The 18,604-nt window shown below is 41.3% G+C and overlaps 1 long non-coding RNA gene across 3 annotated transcripts in view; it reads right to left on the bottom strand.

Moving 5' to 3' along the window:
- LOC121089211 overlaps window positions 1–12,826 on the bottom strand; it is a 175,889-nt gene extending 163,063 nt beyond the window's left edge. For all 3 annotated transcript variants that reach the window (XR_005828159.1, XR_005828156.1, XR_005828160.1), the window contains exon 1: window positions 12,462–12,826. This is a non-coding gene — a long non-coding RNA (uncharacterized LOC121089211). The remainder of the gene's footprint in view (window positions 1–12,461) is intronic.
- Between the last annotated feature and the right edge of the window lie 5,778 nt (window positions 12,827–18,604).

The following is an 18,604-nucleotide window of genomic DNA, read 5'->3' as shown; positions in this document are numbered from 1 at the left end:
ATGTAATGGGGAACCTCTGTCGAATTTCCCTATGTCTGAGTTTAGCACATAAAGTGGACACAAGTGTTCTAAAAGTAAGAGGACTCAAGTACAATTGACTTGAGGATCTATCATAGGGCCAATGCTTATCAGCAGAGACAAACAAATCTCAGAGATCATTCAATCTACGGAACAGGTCATTAAGTATATGTGAAAGGGGAACAGGGGAAAAATGTCTGCTTAGGAAGTATGGAGGGAGGGAAAGACATTTATTGACTTTCCTGTACAGAGAAGCTTGATTTGCCTTTCTCAGGTAGGAAGTCTCCCAGTAAACATGGTCTCTTCACCTACTGTATTAATCTACTTCATGAACCTTATTGTATTGTGTCTACCAAAGCTACAGCAGGCTCAGACAGTCTGAGAGTAGTTAAGAGGTGCACTTGGCACCCAGACCAGCCTTGCGATCCAAACTCCCTTGTGTCTTTCTGGAGGTTAATAAGATAGGGTTTTACAGACTCCATCCTGGCTTTTAAAAGCTTCTCAGGGATTACCAAAATTGGAAATCGCATATGAAAAAGCTGGTTCATCCATTTCCTAGAAGGGACATTCATCCAGTTTGCCATTCAACCCTTGAAATGCAAGGCATGCCTGAGGAGTGTTCTTTGTTACAGCGTCTCACAAATATATCCAGTGACGGTGAGTCCATATGTCTCTGATAAAGGGGAGAACTTACTGCGCATTCCAGCCTCTTCTTTTGTAAACATACTACAATAGATGAATTTGGCTCTCAAAGAAGAAAGTATTAATTGTGCTGGCTAATAAAACTTTCTGTTGCTGTCCTTCCAATCTGGTCTTCAACAGACATTAAAACTGGCTCTGGGGAAGTGAAAAGATATTAGAAAGCAGTACAAACCCAAAACTTGTTTGCAAGTTTCAAGAACTGAGATCTGAATCTCATCCTCAGGTAACAGAAACATAAATGAAGTTATTCATTGTACAGTTTTCAGGTTGAATGTATGAACAACTCTGTTCCTCCTAATGTTCATTCTCCGACAGATGCCTCAGCAGCAATACTGACTCAATTCAATACTAATCCAAAACTGGGATTGGTATTTCTCAAAAGATTCTAATAAAATTATCTCTGTGCTTCATTTTTTTAAAGCAAATAAAAAAAATTGTGCTCGGCCCAAATCCAGTACTTCCAAGCTCCCTCTACTACTGGCATGTGCTCTGTCTCCACTGACAGTTTAAACAGACAAGCAACAAACCTCTCGAAATGCTTGTGTCCAAAGAACCCTTACGGGCTACTTTCTCCTCTACGAATTGCAGCTCTCGTAGAGGTTAACAGCAGTTGCACATACAAGCAGTTATACATACAAGAAGTCCAGAATAACATAACTGTCTGAAGGTACTTTTGTCTTTACACATGACAGGGAGTTTCAATCTTCTTTTGATGGCTATTTCCTGAAGTCAGCAACACCACTATGTATTTCAGCCACATATAATCTTCCCCTATGATTATTACTGTACAAAAAAAGAGGTGATAGACTGATCTAGTTTTTGAACATCTACTTCTTGGACAAAGCTAACACTGGAGCTCTTTGGGACATATCCGGCTATGGGGAACCCAATTGGGGGAAAAAAAAATAAAATTGTTCCTTACAAGTCTTTGAAGTATATTAACTGAGTTAAGAGAGTAATTATAAATAATAAGCAAACAAATCACCAAAAAGCTTTTTTTTTTTTTTCTTAATTCTGCTATTAAACATAAGACTTAATGTGCTGGTATGTTAAATGAGTTTGGCCTCAATTTTCAGTTACTGTATGGTCTTTGTAACTCATTCTGAAAGTAGAAATAAGACTTTAATGGCAAAGAAGTAGCATGTGTGTTACAAGACCATAATGGTGTAAAAAGAGCCTAACAGTCTTTAAAATAGCCAAGAATCATCTGAGCTTCCTTTGTCCACGGAACATGGTCTTTACTTTTCCAAGTCCCATCTGCATGTACAATACATTGAAGAAGAAAAAACAGAAAGGCACCACTTCCTCTTCCTCTCTGTGCCTCGATTGTTCCTGATTAAAAAATGGAAATAATAATGTTGATTCAGCTGCTGGAGTTAAGCAAAACTAAATTAACTACTTTCGTTAAATGCTGTGAAATATTTGAATAAGTTTCTTCAGAAATGCAAAGTGCTATTTATTCATAACAGCAGCTATCTCTGGCTAAACTGTCCTGGAACCTTTTGTGAGCGTTCCCTTCTCCAGCTGAACTCAGCTGATAACTGCTCTCTGTTTTGAAGAACGTGTGTCACTCCTTTATCTAAGAAAGCCTACGAAAGACTTAGACAGAACTGGTGCCTCTCTTTTTTGGGTAATGAGAACAAAGCAAAGCAAGACAAAAACAAAACAACAAAATCACACAAGGTCTCAGAATTAAACCTTTGCAAACAAGGAGCAACAACAACAACAAAGTATCTTTTCAGATGTTAAATTCTTCACAGGCTTTTCCCGGGCATTATGAGAATAACCACCACCACCTCCCAAAAGCAAGCCTTTTCATCAACTCCATAAGCTTGGATTTCAAGGTGAGATGTGGTAAGGATCTTATTAACACATCTATGTAGGCTGCCACAAGGGAGATAGTATCTAACACAGCAAAAATGAGGTCAAATTCAGCAGCACTGTCCTAAAGAAAATTGTCTCCTGGTCACAAATCATTTGTGGAGTACCATGTATCGTCTTTACTGCTTCACACATACGCCAGCTGCAGCCAGTAGGCTAGAAATACAAAGCTAAATTCAGCTCTAAGTTCAATGTTGACTCTTAATTTCATGGAATTGATCCACTTTTATACAAACATAACTTAGGGCAAAATACGACCCATAAACATTTTAGCAGAGACACAGACATTCAGAGATTTCATGTGGAACTTCTTATCCCAAGAGCACAGTCCTCTGAAGATGATTACTGTATGATGATTATTCCAGCTCACTGCTCATCAGGGAAAAGGAAAGGGCTGTGGCCTTATCCCACCCGACTCTGGTCCTACTCAGACAGGATCCTGCTGCTAAAATTTTCTCCCTCTTCTGCCAGTGGAACCAAGTTAGCCCCTCTTTTTACATGAAGTTCAGACTTTTTGTCCTCATTTTCTTTGAACAGCTCTGCCCCCTGCCTGCATCTCAGCTCTTATTTCTTCTAGCTGCTCACATTCTTCCCAAACCTCTCTCCTAAATGCTCCATTTGTATCCTTCTACCACATTGAAGCCAATGTTCCATAGTAACATTACTCAACCAGATTTTAATAACTCTTTAAAAAGCTAACAGACAACTAAACTGTGTTCCTGCACAACCAGTCTTAACCAGCGAACTCTGGAAAAGTTCATTTTAGCTCCTTCCTTTTTGTTTTACTTTTTTTTTTTTTTCACCTGAAAAACATGTGGAATGAAAATTAAATTACTTTTCGTAGCAGATTAAATTATCACAGGGCTGGATACGGATGTGATCTAGACAAGAGGGCTCTCACCCCACGATAGAGACAGCTTTAACTGAGCTAGCTCCATTACTAATAGCAGTTTGGTCAAGACAGCCTAGGGCTGAATGCAGTGAAAATACCTGGCTCAAAACATATGCAAAAATCACCTGAGATGCAACATAGTACAGACTGCACGATTAGGGCAGAACAGTTACTGCCATCTAAACTACCTAAGTAAATGCTAGCTCTTAAATCTCCATGAGGTGAAAACTTCCTCCAAAAAAAAAACCCACCCCAAAACCAAGACCTCAGGTGTTAGCTCTATTCTGACATGCCAGAGAAAGACCACAAGTATTCAAAAACTTCATTGGGAGGCTAAAGCAAACCCATTAGAGTAAAGAAAGAGGTTGCGATGTACTTTTATGGTGATAACGAGGCACAAATTTGAGAGGGAAAGACAAAATTAGCTAATATGGCTATAACTAACCCTCTCCCAACTGCTCTCAGAAAATTATAAACATCATTAACCCTGTCTTGAAGACAAGTAACTGAGACACTGAGACAAAGTTACACAGACAACTAGAAACAAACTACAAATCCTGCTTCCCTACTGAGTGGGTTATCCTTACCAATACTTGCATGCATCACGGCAGTGACTGCACTGCAGTCTGGTTACAACTTCTGATACCACACCATGGCTCTGTGCAGACAAAAATATTTAAGATCTCTGTACACAAGTTTAAAAACAACAACAACAAAAAACAAACAAAACAAAAAAAAAACAAAAACAAAAAAACCCACCACCACACAACTTGTCTAAACAAATATTAAAGGCTTTGAATGGAATCCTGATCCCCGTAAAAAGGGACTTAGAGATGAGCAGAAAAAGAAAATTAATTCCAGAATCCAGAAATGCCCAACACCAGGGAAGAAAGCTGAGCTTTCTCTTGTCCGGCACAAAGTACAGCATAGCAGAACGTACTGCAAAAGCACAACTGGCTTTTACCCTCATTCAGGAGCAGCTGCTTTCACAGCAGTGAAATGATTCAGGCTGAGTCTGACTAACTTAGCGAATAAATTATTTTAACTTGATATAGCTCAGAAAGAACCAGCTCATTTAGGAAATGTTACTATCTTAAAAACACACTTTTTCTATCCAACTGGAGCAAGCTTTGAAGCTTTCAAAACTTGGCCGTGGCTTGGAGAGGAAAGTAAAAGCAGCATTTTTATGAAATGCTGGAAATTACAAAACACGGCTTGGGCTTCAAACGGTCCGCCCATGAGCCAGGACAGGCTGAGCCTTCGCTGGGAACTCGTGTCGCTTCTAATCACTTGTATTAGTTTAGCACCAGCAAAAGGTGCCAGATTGGTAGCCCCAGGCGCTGAATTCTCTATTTATCCCCAAAGCAGGTACAGCAGGAGGGCAAGCTATCACAGGGATACCAACCCCTGCCACAATTCCTCTCATCCAGGGATGCGGTGACAGGAGGGTGATGCGGTCTCAGTGCCATACTGGTTTCCTGATGCCTCTGCCGTGACTGCCCACACGGGGGCCAGTCCCCTGCACTGTGTTTCAGGAGGATGGGTTCCTTCCTAAACTGCAGGGCCTATGAAAGGGAAATAATGGAGAATCATCCTACAAGCATCCTCTGAGACTTTGCGAAAGAAGAACCAGGGATTATTGTATTCGCATTATATTCTAGCTGCCTCAAAATAAACGAATACTGGAGAGAGCGATGAGGCCAGAGAGAGTCAATGTACTGAGTACAAATGAGATTTATATGTGGCTTGAGTCACTCCAGCCAATTAGCTACCCACCAGGCTGTTTGGTTTATTGTCCCTACTGGATAAAGATTTAATAAGCAGTCACCTAGATGGGAAGCATGAGACTTGCAGAAAGGAAACTTTTCACTGCTCTACATGGAAAACTTGAGCCCAGTCCTGCAACAGCTCCGCACAGCTGATTCCCACTGATGTGTCAACGGCTGCAAGACGAGGCTCTTCATCATGACAGTCCACGTAGGTGGAAAATGCAGGAAATACAGGACAATCTTTCATTACATAATTACCATGTCAGACATCTTCCACACATTCCAAATATTATACGGGAACTAACAAAGCTTTCTTCACTTTTTTCTCCAATACTCGGTCTCACCCAGGACTTAAACATTTTCTTAGACAGTGTACTTACTTAGATATTGTACTTTCATAGCGTGAAAATACAAAATGCTGGATTTTAAAAACTTATCTACTGGAGAAATGTGCTGTGTAGGGAACATATTAAACAATTCAGTCTATGTTTGGAAAAGAAACACAGATTCATCACGAGGAAGGATGTTCAAGAGTATCCTGAAAAAACAGCCAGTATTCAAGCCAAAGGACAGGATGAAGTGGGCACAACAGTATAAAGCTGACAAGCAGTTTTAACTGACAGTGACAGAAAGAATTGGAAGCTGCTGAAGCCTAAGCTACATGAGGGCTTCTTCAGATACTACGTGCACTAAAATTGAAACTAAAAGCACCAATGAGACCATTAAAAAAAAAACAAAAAAAAAAACAAAAAACAAACAACTCCTTCGGATGAGAAAAATCCTAGAAGCAGCAGCAGCAAAATGGAAAATAGAAACTCTGGAAAATGATAGAAAAAGAAATGCCTATCAAATGTAACTAAGTCTGGAAACAAAGCAAAAAAGGCTGAATTACGGGATTGGCCATTTCATGACCTTTCTCAGCAGTCATGCCTGGTGTGTAAGGCTTTAACATACTTTGTCAGAAGACTTCCTTTCCTGTTAATAGTGCTCGTTGCAAGAGAGCTCAAAGCCATTCATTTGGACACCGTTTTTGTAAGGCAGTGTCCCAGAGGGTGTGGCCCGGCCTCCTGGGAATAGCGTTTGTTAGTTCTCGAGGACCAGCAGAGGGAGCACATCAGCAATTAAACATGGTTTTCTGGTGTTTGTGCCTAAACAATGAGATTTTTTGGTTGGGATTTTGTTGTTGTTTTGTTTTTATTCTCAGCATTCCTCTCTGTCACTAATGTCTGTGACTCACTTAGCTATCAAATTGCCAGGAGCTGAGGAGCCAAAGCCATGGAGAATAAGGCTCCACATCCACCCCACATAAAACGACAGTGGACGTAAGCTTTTACCGAGTTGTCTTCCTTCCCTTTCTCCCCGTATCAACCTCCATCTTACCCGTGCCTGCCATCCTGCCCATGAAATCTTGTGTTGCCACACGACGATTGCTCTCAAATTCCTGCACTGTGACCACTAAATTTCTAGCCAGAAAGAAAAGGCATATGGATCTCTAGGGAGGAAAGAGAAATCAATAATTAACTTTCAGCCGGCTGAAAGGACAACTCTGAAGTCCATAAGGCAACTTTCCCAGTCAAGGGAAAATCCCTTAAGGGACTGATCGCATTTCCAGCTATTGATGATTTTAGAAGCAAGATATTAGAAAGCTTGCTTTCTACTTGGGGAAGAAAACCCCAAACAACACAACATAACAAACCGTCTGTAATCTCTACACTGCATCTACCTCAGAACAAAATGGCACACTATACCGGCCTGCATTTTTAGCCCTACCGCAATCCCAAGATAAATTTGCTATGGAATTGTAACGTTAAGAGATCACTTAGAGGTGTAATTTACAGAATGGCACCTCTCCTGACCTGCAAAGGATTTCCTACAGGGGCTCTGCGGAGGTCGGAACCATTGCCCATTCAGGTTTCCTCTCCTCTTTGCTGCAGTTACCAACTGTTTTTAAGACAGACTTGTACAACCATCGCTTTGACACCACCTCAAACATTCAGGAAGACCACACAGGTTCTGGTTCACCCTTTGTACTGTCATTTACATTTGTGCAAACTGGACATAACGTGTTACCTAGGGGTCTGTGTCCACTTCAGAAAAGCACAAGGAAAGGCATGTGACACGAGGCATTTGAAGAGTGAAGTCCTAAAGACCCTGCCACTGTTTGAATTAGGTAGGATTGGTTTCTGTTAGAATATCTATCGTTCACAAAAGACGTTGAGGAACAGTACCTGAGAACAAGTACAGCACAGGCTGCAAATCTGCCCTCCATGGGGCTGGCGGGGCCGGTTGTGGCTGATGGGAAGAGATCAATTCTTGGCATGAAAGGATTTCAGCCTTTGTGCTGGCGCGGTCCATGCCCTTACCTCCCGTAGTGCCACCTGGTGCCATCTCGGGCAGCGGCTCGCCGTTCAGAGAGGTGAACATCTGCCCCATCACAAACAGGCTGGGACCCTCCACGCTCGCTTCACCTAAGCCAAACCCCAGCTGTCAAGAGGAACCATAGGTTTTTTCTTTAAAGACAGCTTTATCCCACTAGCCCGATTTCCCACTCCTGTATTTTTAACTACTTCAAGATACTCAGTCTTCACTGCACATGATAAAATCTGAACTTCGTCCTTCTTGCAAAGCTCTGGGATGCGTGTCAACCAGCCCCACGGCACCGGCAGCCCCGGCTGCCCCAGCGGCTAGGGAAGAAGGAGGTGGCACATGTCCCCGTGCCTCCAGGGACCATTTTACAAGACCCATCTGCAACAGAACTCCCGCCAGCACCAGGCGGTCAAAATGCCGTCATAGTACATGATAGCACTGAAGGATTAAGTACAAAAAATATATGAAAACATGAAAGACGTAGCCAGTAATCATTCTGAAATGCCAGTTTCCTATTAGAGGAGAATTGGCTCAGCGCTGTTAGAACTAAATATTAACTTTTAAGATAAATAATAACCAGGAATATAGGCAACACCATCAAAGCAAAAACCATCCTGGAAAAAAGCCATTGCCTTTATTCACTTCTCACTGAAAATTTGATATAGCTGTGAAAATCTCCTCAAGTTAAAGCTGTACAGATATTACAGAAGTATCTCAAAATCTGGTGGTGCAAAGTCAAGCCCTACTCTTTACCAAGAGAAGCCTGGATTACTGGCATAGATGGATTATGAAAAATCCAAGCGATTTTTCACAGTTCATACTGCTTGTTTACTTTTTGAATTTTCTTGGCCCAAACTAACAAGATCAGTGAAGTCCATTTCACTCTGATTCATCATCATTTTCCCTCGGTAGCACAGTCTGAACTGCAGGCCCTAGAGTGAACAAGTTATACTTTAAAAATAACTATTTCCAGTGCATTGTTTCATTTAAAAAATAAATCAAAACATTTATAAAGGATTTGGATTTGCTAGACGTTTTGCCTTAAAAATGTAATCTAAGTAACTGGAAGTTAAATTCTAGTATTTAATTGTCTATTAACATTTATGAATCTCTTTCAGTAGAAGCTCTTTACCATACGGATCACAGTGTAAAAAAGTCCTATAAAAAGAGACAGGAGTGAAACCAACTGAAATCTATAAGGCCACAGCATGCCATCAATTTCTAAACAGAACTCCTATTAAAATCATTCTGCTTAAAACCTCATATGGTCTGCAAAAATGAACAGGGTTTTCTTGAAATGATTTAAATAACAATTTATCTAAGACTGTAATCTCTCTTGTATGGGATTTGTAAGCCATCCCACAGAAATCTCTAACAGGGGACACTGTTCCCTATTTACATCAAAGTTTTATATAAATAATATTACATTTTTAAAAATTTTCTGCAGCTGTTTTCCCTTGTGAATAAGCTGGGCCTATGAAGAAATTGTGAAAATAGGAAAACTGTGGATAATATTTATAATAATGATATATCCAACTCAGGAAATTGCTACAACTGTCTTTATCAAAATAAACAAGAGAGATTTTTTTCCTCCTTTAAGAGAAAAGCAAAATCCTCCACTATTAAAATTAATTTGACTCAGTATTTGTTTGGCATTTGGATTTGACTGTCCTACATCTCATTTTTGGTCCTGTTAAAAAAAAAAAGCAAACCCAAACCAAAAACACACAAAAACACAAACCACCACAAAAACATACACACAAAAAAACCCAACAGCATTGCTTTTCGTTTCACAGCAGTGAAAGAGACATATACACACGCCATTCAGCCCAAAATTACTCTAGCTACAGGGCATGGCAAAGCATGAAATAACTGCTCCAGAGCACTTCCTCATGTGGGTGTGTTAGATAACTGTCTGCTCCAACGCTAAAATAAAGCACACTGTGACCCAATGAGCACTGCCAGCTCTGCTCCGCACAGCTGCCCCGGCTGCCAGCATGGGGACCCAGGGCACCCCGCACCGCCCTGCGCAAGCGCTACGCCAAACACGGTCCTACAGCCCCTGGCCAACAGGTTTGGTGCTCCCCGAGTTCCAGCTACAGCATCAAATGCTGGATTTAAGTTTACTTCGGCATACTTTACTCTTTGCTGCTGTATCCAGATTGCGAAGAGACTTTGTGCTATTGAAAGGGCTAACTTTTTTTTTTCTAGAATATTCTTGGGGTTCAAAGGAAAATAAATCCTCCTAGTGAAAAAGTTTTTAAGATTATAAAAATATCTTACTGGGTACTGGAAAGTGTTTCTCCAGCTCTTTCTCTGACCACATTCTTCTTGCCTGGTGTTTTCATAAAATCAAGAGGTTTCTTGTAGTAATTTTTAAAGTTTCTTAAAAAGGTTACAATCAGGCTGGGCTTCTGCTAACTGTACACATAAGAATCCTGAGGACATGTCCACATCCTTTCCTACAAAAAAGCCCTGGGCTGTTGGGGAACAGACACCTGCACTGGTTCAGAAGAAAATGACAGGTGCCTGAAAACCCACCCATCCCAGGAAAGGGACGGCTGCTAACGCTCCAGCTGCATCACTCCAGTCTGACCACCGTCCCAAGGCATCAACGACTCCACCTTTAAGACCCCCACGTTTCTGCCATAACTTCAGCAGCCCCTCTACACCCAAATCTGATTTTCAAAGCTTGAGATCCAAATTTTAGAAGGGGAAGAACTACTTTGCTAGAGTTAACAGGACATTTGAAGCAATAAACACATCTGAAGTTATCAACAAAATACTAATATAGAAGCTTGAATAAAAATGAGGGGGGGGGGGGTTGTAAAGAAACAGTGAACGTCATTCCCCAGCTAAGAGATGTGCCACCAATTCTTGGCACACTGATATTATAAAGCCTTGAAAAGTTTCGCTCCGGTTCTGGAAATAAAGCTGGTAATAAAATGGAGCAAGTAGTGTCTGTAGCTGTAGTGCCAGTGAATAGATCTGCTGCTTTGGATTTCAATTAACTTAGTTTGTTCAGTGAGGAGGCACTTCTGTTTAAACTGGGGAGTTGTAAGTTAAAGGACAGCTAAAAAAAAGCCCCAGACAACAGCAGAAAAACCTGTTGGCAGCTAAAGTTCTCTCTGGCTGTAAAATAATGGATTTTTAAGAAACATTTCAAAGGATTTGAAGGTTTTGGAGAATCTCCTAGGCAGTCCCAGGTGGGTTAGGAATATTGCATTATGGACTTCTTTGTGCTAAGAGGTAGGCCTAATGCATGTTTTTAAGAAGTCGCCTCTTGCTATTAAATAAATAATTTTCTGTTAAAAAAGGTGATTGTTATTGTTGAGAGATCTCCACTGGTCAGCGTCCATTTTACATAATTACTTACGATTCTCCAGAACATTTTATGTAACTCACTTCCACTATCTCTTTTTCTTTTCTATTTTGTTTTCCTCTTTTTTTTTTTTTTTGGTTTGTTTGTTACCAGCAGAATAGCAGTTTCACTCTCCAACAGAAATTGACAGGAGCTCAGATAAAAAGGCCATTTCAAATGGATCAATTTAAGCAGTCTTTAGAACCCATGATAAATCTGGGCTCCAAAAACTCAACAATGCTAAATGGGCTATGATATGAAATGCATCACAAATCCCCCCACCCCACCCCCCCCCCAGAAAAAAAGGAGGAGGAAAAAAAAATAAAGAGAAAAAAACAAAAAAGAGATTAATTCAGAGAAAATCTTCAATGTTTGCAATGTTTGAAATTACAAATAAGCAGCATATTTGTGGAATGAAAAATGGTAAATAAATAGTTACTATTTCTGGACAAAATGGCTCGATAGATTTCATAATTTGCCACCACTGTAAAAAATATCTATTCCCTTCCCCCCTCCCTTCCCCGGCAGTACACACGGAAACACAAGCATAACCATGCATAAAGTGGGAGGGTGGGGGGCAGCCAAGGATACAAACTCCCTCTTAGAAAGTTTGAATTCTTATTAACCCAGCGATGCCTCCAGAATGTTACATTAGATCAGCAACATAAAAGTTGGAATATACGTCTCCCTTTCTTCCTAGTAAAGGAAACTGGAAAAATACTAATAATGAAAAATAGACGTTAAAAATATCCAGGAGGAAAAAGTACATGTACAATAACCAAAATTAACCCCCTCCGCCCCCACACCGAAACAGACAAACAGCAAAATCTCCCGAATAAAAATCCTGTCAGGAGGAGTGGAACCTGCTTTCTCTCTCTCTTCTTTTTTTTTTTTTTTTTGCTTTTATTTACTGTATGCCAAGCATGGACTTTAAACTTACAGTGTGCATATATATAGAAAACAAAGAAGGAGAGTCACCGTTAACCCTGGTCACCGGCATTACAGTTAAAAGTCATTGGCAAATACTAATAAAACCCCATTTAGCAGTAAATAAGGAGAACATGATACACGGACGGACAGATGGAACTGCATAAACAGAAAAGAAAAAGAGACCCACAAACACACGGAGAGGGCTGTTTTAAAAGAGTGAAAGATATTGATTTACTTGGAACTACTGTTGGAAAACAAACATATTTGTTTCCTTCGTGACTGGGGGGGGGGGTAAGTAATTAAAGGGAATCATAAGGGGGCACACCCTTAAATAAGTAGAAGGGGGGGGAGGAAACATTCGTAGAGGGTAAGGCCTTCTATAGATGTTCCGAATTTTAAGCTAGCAAATAGGTCTGGCAAACTTACATCTCTAAATTAAAAATCGAGGGGGGGTGGGGGGGGAGAGAATAAAGAAGTGCTGGTGGTTTAAGGCGAGCAGAGGCTTTATTCTTTTATTTTTTATAAAAGTTGACTGGCCTACCTTGTTCCCCAGTCCTCAGTTTGTCTCCTCATAGTCGCTGTCTCCCTGGAAGTACAGTGTGAGTGGTAATGACTGCCTGCCTCCCTAATGAGTCCATTTTCCTGCTCTTGATGTTGTGTATATACACACACTGCAACCTACCTTACAAACCACAGAGACGGGGAAGGGAGAGCGAGCGAGAGAGCGAGCGAGAGCGAGCGAGAGTGCGAGAGACAGGGAGAGAGAGAGGGGGAGAGAGGGAGAGAAAGGCGCACACAGACAAAGCCCTCCTACCAGACAGCAGACAACCCTCCTTCCCCTAGCTAGCAAAATACAACTCGGCGAATGCAGCAACAGGTTCAATACTGCCAGGCTGAGGCAGCGTAGGAAAGGTATACGGGGCTGAGCAGGATCGCTGGCAAATAAACACTTTAGCGCCGGCTGGCTCCACCTTTCTTATTTATGTTACAGGATGTTGGAACGCATTGTTTCAGACGGTCCGTATAATTATCATCAATACATTTTTTTTGGGGGGGTGCATATTAGCACGAAGCGCCGGAACGTTATCAGCCATTCTGCTCCGTAACCTTATAGCTTTAACACATGCAGGGAAGGTGTAAACATATCTCTTTTGACAGGCAGACTACACAAAGCCCACTGATGATTTTAAAGTCATGAGATCTTTCAAGAAAGACGCTCCTGAAGATAGGTTTCCCCAGACAATAGGGGAGCAGGGAAAATTGATCTTGATGAGGAAGAAGTCTTCGGAAGAGACTGCTCGGTAAACAATTGAAAAGAGAGGGCTATTCTCCCCAGCGTTCCCTCCTCTCAAAAACATATATTGGGAAGCTTCTACCCCTACAGCTATAATAATGTGCTGTGCTTATGTCTGAACAGGTGCAATGCATATAGTACATGGTGTTACAAGGACAGAAATAAATCTCTCAAGTAAAAAAAAAAAAACATTTTCCCAGTTGCAAACAGGCCAAGGTTATTTAAAATACAGGTCTAATTTGAAGAACGCTCTCCCCACTCCCTGGATTTTTTTGCTGGGGGCGGGGGGAGCGGGAGGCTGGGGGGAAGGTGTGAAGGGGAGGCAAAGATGGGAAAAATCAATACTCATAGCCAGCTACTAGATTTTTATTTTTACAATATTCTGTCATATCTGGAGAAGATACATGCTGCTTCTAAAATAATTTTCACTCAGCCCTGCCTCTCATCACATGTAAACTTACGCTGTCACAAAAATTCTGTTGATTTTAATGACAACTACAGGCATGGGAAAGTAGCAAGAGCAGGGAAATAAGGTTTTGCACCTGTATTTCATCTTTGGACAAAGGCTCCCCGGGAACTTTATCCACGGGGTATTTTTTAGATGGAGAAACTAGGTCGGGGGGGTAGGGGGGTAGGGAGAGAACAAAACAACAACAACAAAAAGTTAAGTGACATTCCCAAGGTTATGCTGTAAATCAGTAGGAAAACAGACAAGAATGCAAATGTCCTGCTGCTTAACACGGAATTTGCCTGGAGTAACTCATACCCCCCTAAAAGTGAAGTGTCCTGCCTAAGCCAGTTGTGTAGGCTCCCTCTATTGTCAGTGGAGAGACAGGCACCTCCCAAAAGGAATTCATCCCAGCTTTTTCCACGGAGGAAGAAGCCTACACAACCAGATTAGGCTAGGCAGCTAGCTTGTAGTTGGCTAAAATGAAGTAAAAGGAATAAATGAATCTCAGTTTTGATCTAAAGCTCTATTAAAACATCCTGCTTCCCAAAATAAATTTTTACTATCGCATTTATTATTAGGCAACATATGCCTAAATTGTAGTGATCGAAAAGGGATAGCCTGCTGACTAAAAGAGACAGGTAGACTCCCTAGATTCATGGATTTGTACCATCAGGCTGGCTGGATATTCATGATTCACAGAGTCTAATATTAACCAGCCTGGTGACTTGTGAATTTGATTAGTTTTGTTCACCGGTAGCCGCTACACAATTTTGTATTTCGCTTATAAACATTCGGTTTTCATCCAAATATACAGTAAATACAGAAGGATTAAGTAATTTTTTCAAAAGGTTAATTTTCATTCGTGTTCTCATCAAAACAAAGCCTTTTTTTACCTTAGGGTAAAATATAAAGAGTAAAAAGCTCTATTAGGTGACTTTGTGCATCTCATTCTGTAAAATTTAGCTACCTACACACCTGGCATACATAGAGGCAACTCTTACAAGTGACTCCAAATATATATTGCAAAAACTTAGCCCTGTTACATACTTGCTTCTCTGGATTTTATGAGCATATTCACCTTATTGAAGGTATGTAAGGTCAGGAAAGCACAAGGAGCATTTGGAGACTTCGCTTCTAACTGGTAACTCAATCTGGCCAACTGACCACTCATTGCCTCAGTTTTTCCATCTTTAAAATGGACTCAGCTGTAGTTTCACAAGCAGATGGTACCACAAATATATAGTGCTTCGTCCTCCTATCTCAGCCTGGCGTCTCTCAGAGTTTTATGATGGAGAATATTATGGGAAAAATACAAATACTTTCATCAAGGCAACCTGTATCAAAACCAGCTGATGAAAATCACAAGTTTTTATGTACTCCTGTTCCATTCAAATGATAGGAATAGTCTCTGAATTGAAAATTTTAAACTAGAGCTACACTAAAAGGAGGGTACCAGATGTAAGAAGTTCTTCGTACTCTGGAACATCTGACCCCAAGCTAACATTAATTCCTTACACATACGGATCTGAAGAGAGATTCAAAAATGTACAAAGTTGGGATAAAATACCAACTTGAACACTTCATATTTAAGAGACATTCAGGTTGAAATCCAAATACTAAGGCAGAAACACTTAAGTCCAAAAAATGTTCAGATTTGCAGCAGACCCAGATCCAAAACCTATAAGCTGGGAGGCATCTAGATCCTTACTTCCTCTAGCTTTCTACAAGCGTAATTTATGTACCTGAACCAGGGCCACGGCCAAACTTCCTCGTATTTGGAGGAAGCCTGAATCTCAGTAAGAACGCTAGATCTGAGCCCGATTCCATGCAGTTATTGCAACGCTTAGCGCCGGACCCAAACCAGAACCCAAAGCCCCCCCTTCCAAAGTTGCATGGGGTTTGCGTGCACGCAGAACTGTAGAACCAAACCCAAACACTTTCAAACCTCAAGGCTGTTTGAAAACAAATATGACTGAGATTCCAACTTAAGCTAGTTTTGGCCCTCAATCAGAAATTAATCCAAATAGCTATAATCTTTATAAAATCCAAGTATTTTTCTGACCTGAATGAAAAACCTCGCAAGATGTGATCCGCACAACTGGTTCCTTGCCTGCAAGTCTTTCTAAATGAATCCAAACCATCAATGGTCTGATTCTCTGTTATTTTATGAATCATTCAGTCTACCTCAGCCATATAAAAAGAGCATAAAAACAGCCTGAGTGGTGCAACTGCAGAGCGAATCACGATTTAATGTTTTGCCAACATAAAAAATGTTTGCCTTCTTGCTTGATTCAAAATGCCAAGGCGAGCCTGCTCACTGCCATGTCACATTCCTGTGGACCTGCAATTCTTCCTCACCATTACGTGAGCAGGTTGATGGCTATGTTCTTTGTTCTTGCAGGAAGAGGATGGGTAACTACAGACAGCTTTCAGCTCTGTCGCAGGACAGGACACACACCTGCCGTGGGATGGTGAGGGTCTGCATGGCAGTCCCATGGCTGGCCTATGCTTGGTCACGCAACAGAACAGGCAAGCAAACTCTTGTCACGTGCCCAGGAGTGCACCTCTCCCATGGCAGAGACACCAAGTTCTGGTTATGCCATACATGGGGTCACCCCACAAGAGGCTGGAACACAGGGCTCCCAGCCGTCTCAGTAAAAGGCTGCATTATCCATCCTGAATGCAAGAACAGGCAATGCTGGTCTACCCAGCAGATGACACTCCTGGTTTTGTTTTTCTGTAAACTTGTCTTCTTGGTTCAGAGTTAATCTCCAGTAATTTGCATTAGGGAGGCAAAGCAGTCCCAACCCCTCTAGCAAAGCCTTTAAAAGAATTAAAAAATGACTAGCACCATAAGGCAAGTGGAAAATTCTGGTGCTTGGCGCAGCAGGGGCACCCATCTGCAGTTCTCCCAGAGAGCTGCAGAGCCCTAAGAACACACTGAGCGTCAGCAGTAAGGGAGAGAGAAGAAAAATCAAACTGTCCACCAGAACTGTGAAAGTGTTGCAAATGACAAGATTCTGGATGACGGACTAAGAGGGAAGGAAGGTGCTTCAGTGCCAAATAACATATTCTGTACTGCTCTGGTCTCTCCTTTTTGTGTTGCCAGGTGCATCAACATGCTGAGTTTAGAGGCATCTTGCTAAGCCATCACAACTGGAAAAGGAGTCATGGCATCTATGTAACCATGCCTGAGGCTATGAACTACTTCCTTTGAAAAAAAAAAAAACAAACCTGACCTTTTAATAGTTATCTAGGGGCTGCTTTTCAAATTCTAAAGAAATTTAAGTGAGACCGAGTCCCTGAACTGGTTGGGTATCCTGCCCATCCTTGTGCTGGGTTAACACACTGGTTTTGATGTACTCCACACACCTGCCCTAGGCCAGTTCCATCAATGCCTTCAGGGAGCTCCACTTCATTAGAATCCCGGGAATTGTTCTTAGAAACCAGGCTGGTTTAAAACCATATTGGTGTTAAAAATCCCAGGCAAATTTCTGTCACAATTCTCTTTCAGATGGTATAGGCTAGACCTAGAATCACTCACAGCAACACGTCTGGACTTGATTGCTTCTACTTACTCCCCTTCACCACATACGCAGATCTCCTAGACTCCCCTGGTATATCACACCATCATGTTGCCAGCCCAACAGGATTGGTGATTCAGATGTCTCTACTGGTGTCCTGCAGTGTCTCTGCAACTTTGTTCAAACGTAATGAGAAAGATGCCAATTAAAAAACCACGAGTCCTGCAGTGTGGCAGGCTGATTCAAATTAGATACCTGTATGAAGTGATTAAAAATAGGTTTTCTAAAACCTGAAGAGAACAGGAGGACAGTATGTTTGATTTACATCAGCAGGGGCCAACAAAAATGTAGAAGAACCACAAAAAATCTCTTTATCCCTGCAGATTTACTGGTGAAAATGCTGAGGACAGAAGGAGAGAAATATCTGGTGCCTTTCAATATGCAAAGAATCTCAATTGTTCTCCCATCTCAGCAGTCACTACTTACTGCCAGACCTCCAAATAACTAATACTTTCCTTTAATTTAGCAACTTTGATCCATCATTCCATAGTTCAGTTGCACATATATATGAACAAATCAAATCTCACAACTTCCTTTGGCAAAAAGCTACTGTAATTCCTATTTTACAGATAGTAAAAACTAAGTGGAAAGAATTAATCACTGTTAAGAACAGAAGTGAGACTGGGATGTCACCTTCCTGCTCAGAAGCTCAGGCTATGTTGCCTCAATGGATCAGGCTTTCAGACAGCCCAATTGATTGGCAAGACTGGGGTGCACCTGCTGAACCAGAACTGAATGTTGTTGGGTTTTTTTTTTAACCCCAGAATGTCCTGAATAATAGATCAGATGCAGAGCTGATACATCTCCAACAGTTTCAATGGATTTGTGAAAATCTGTCTGCAAGTAGTTATGTACCAAGTACTGCAAAAGCCCACTTCCTCCTACAATGACACTACCAGCACTTTGGAAAGGAGCACTTTGCACAATGACTGTTCCCTTACAAACCTTAGGCCACTTTGCACACAGGCTGCAAAATGGTGCGCCCACTGTATGATAATCCCATGTCAGACACAACAGTACTGCATTGCTCTAGTAGTGTTTGGGTAAATATTGCTGCTACATTAGCAAATTGACAGTGTGATCTAGGCAATGTAAGACATTTAGTCCCAACAAAGCCAGCCTCTTACTTTTATACCTATCAACAGTGGTGTGCATCAATCACCACCTACAAGGACTGAGAGTCTCCATAAAACAAACTCCGGAAGACCAGCACCCTACCAACATACCATTTTCCAATTCAAAACCAAAGCCACACAAAAAGTCCTTTGACTCCCACATGCTTTATCCCATCTCCCCATTACATGTACATCCACACACACTTGGGATGTTCACATTAGATTTCTGTCTTGAATGTG

This window comes from Falco naumanni, chromosome 5 (genome assembly GCF_017639655.2).
Source record: "Falco naumanni isolate bFalNau1 chromosome 5, bFalNau1.pat, whole genome shotgun sequence".
In the NCBI taxonomy this organism is placed as follows: domain Eukaryota; kingdom Metazoa; phylum Chordata; class Aves; order Falconiformes; family Falconidae; genus Falco; species Falco naumanni.
Note: the sequence above shows the minus strand (reverse complement) of the source record. Positions and strands in the feature narration are given on the sequence as shown.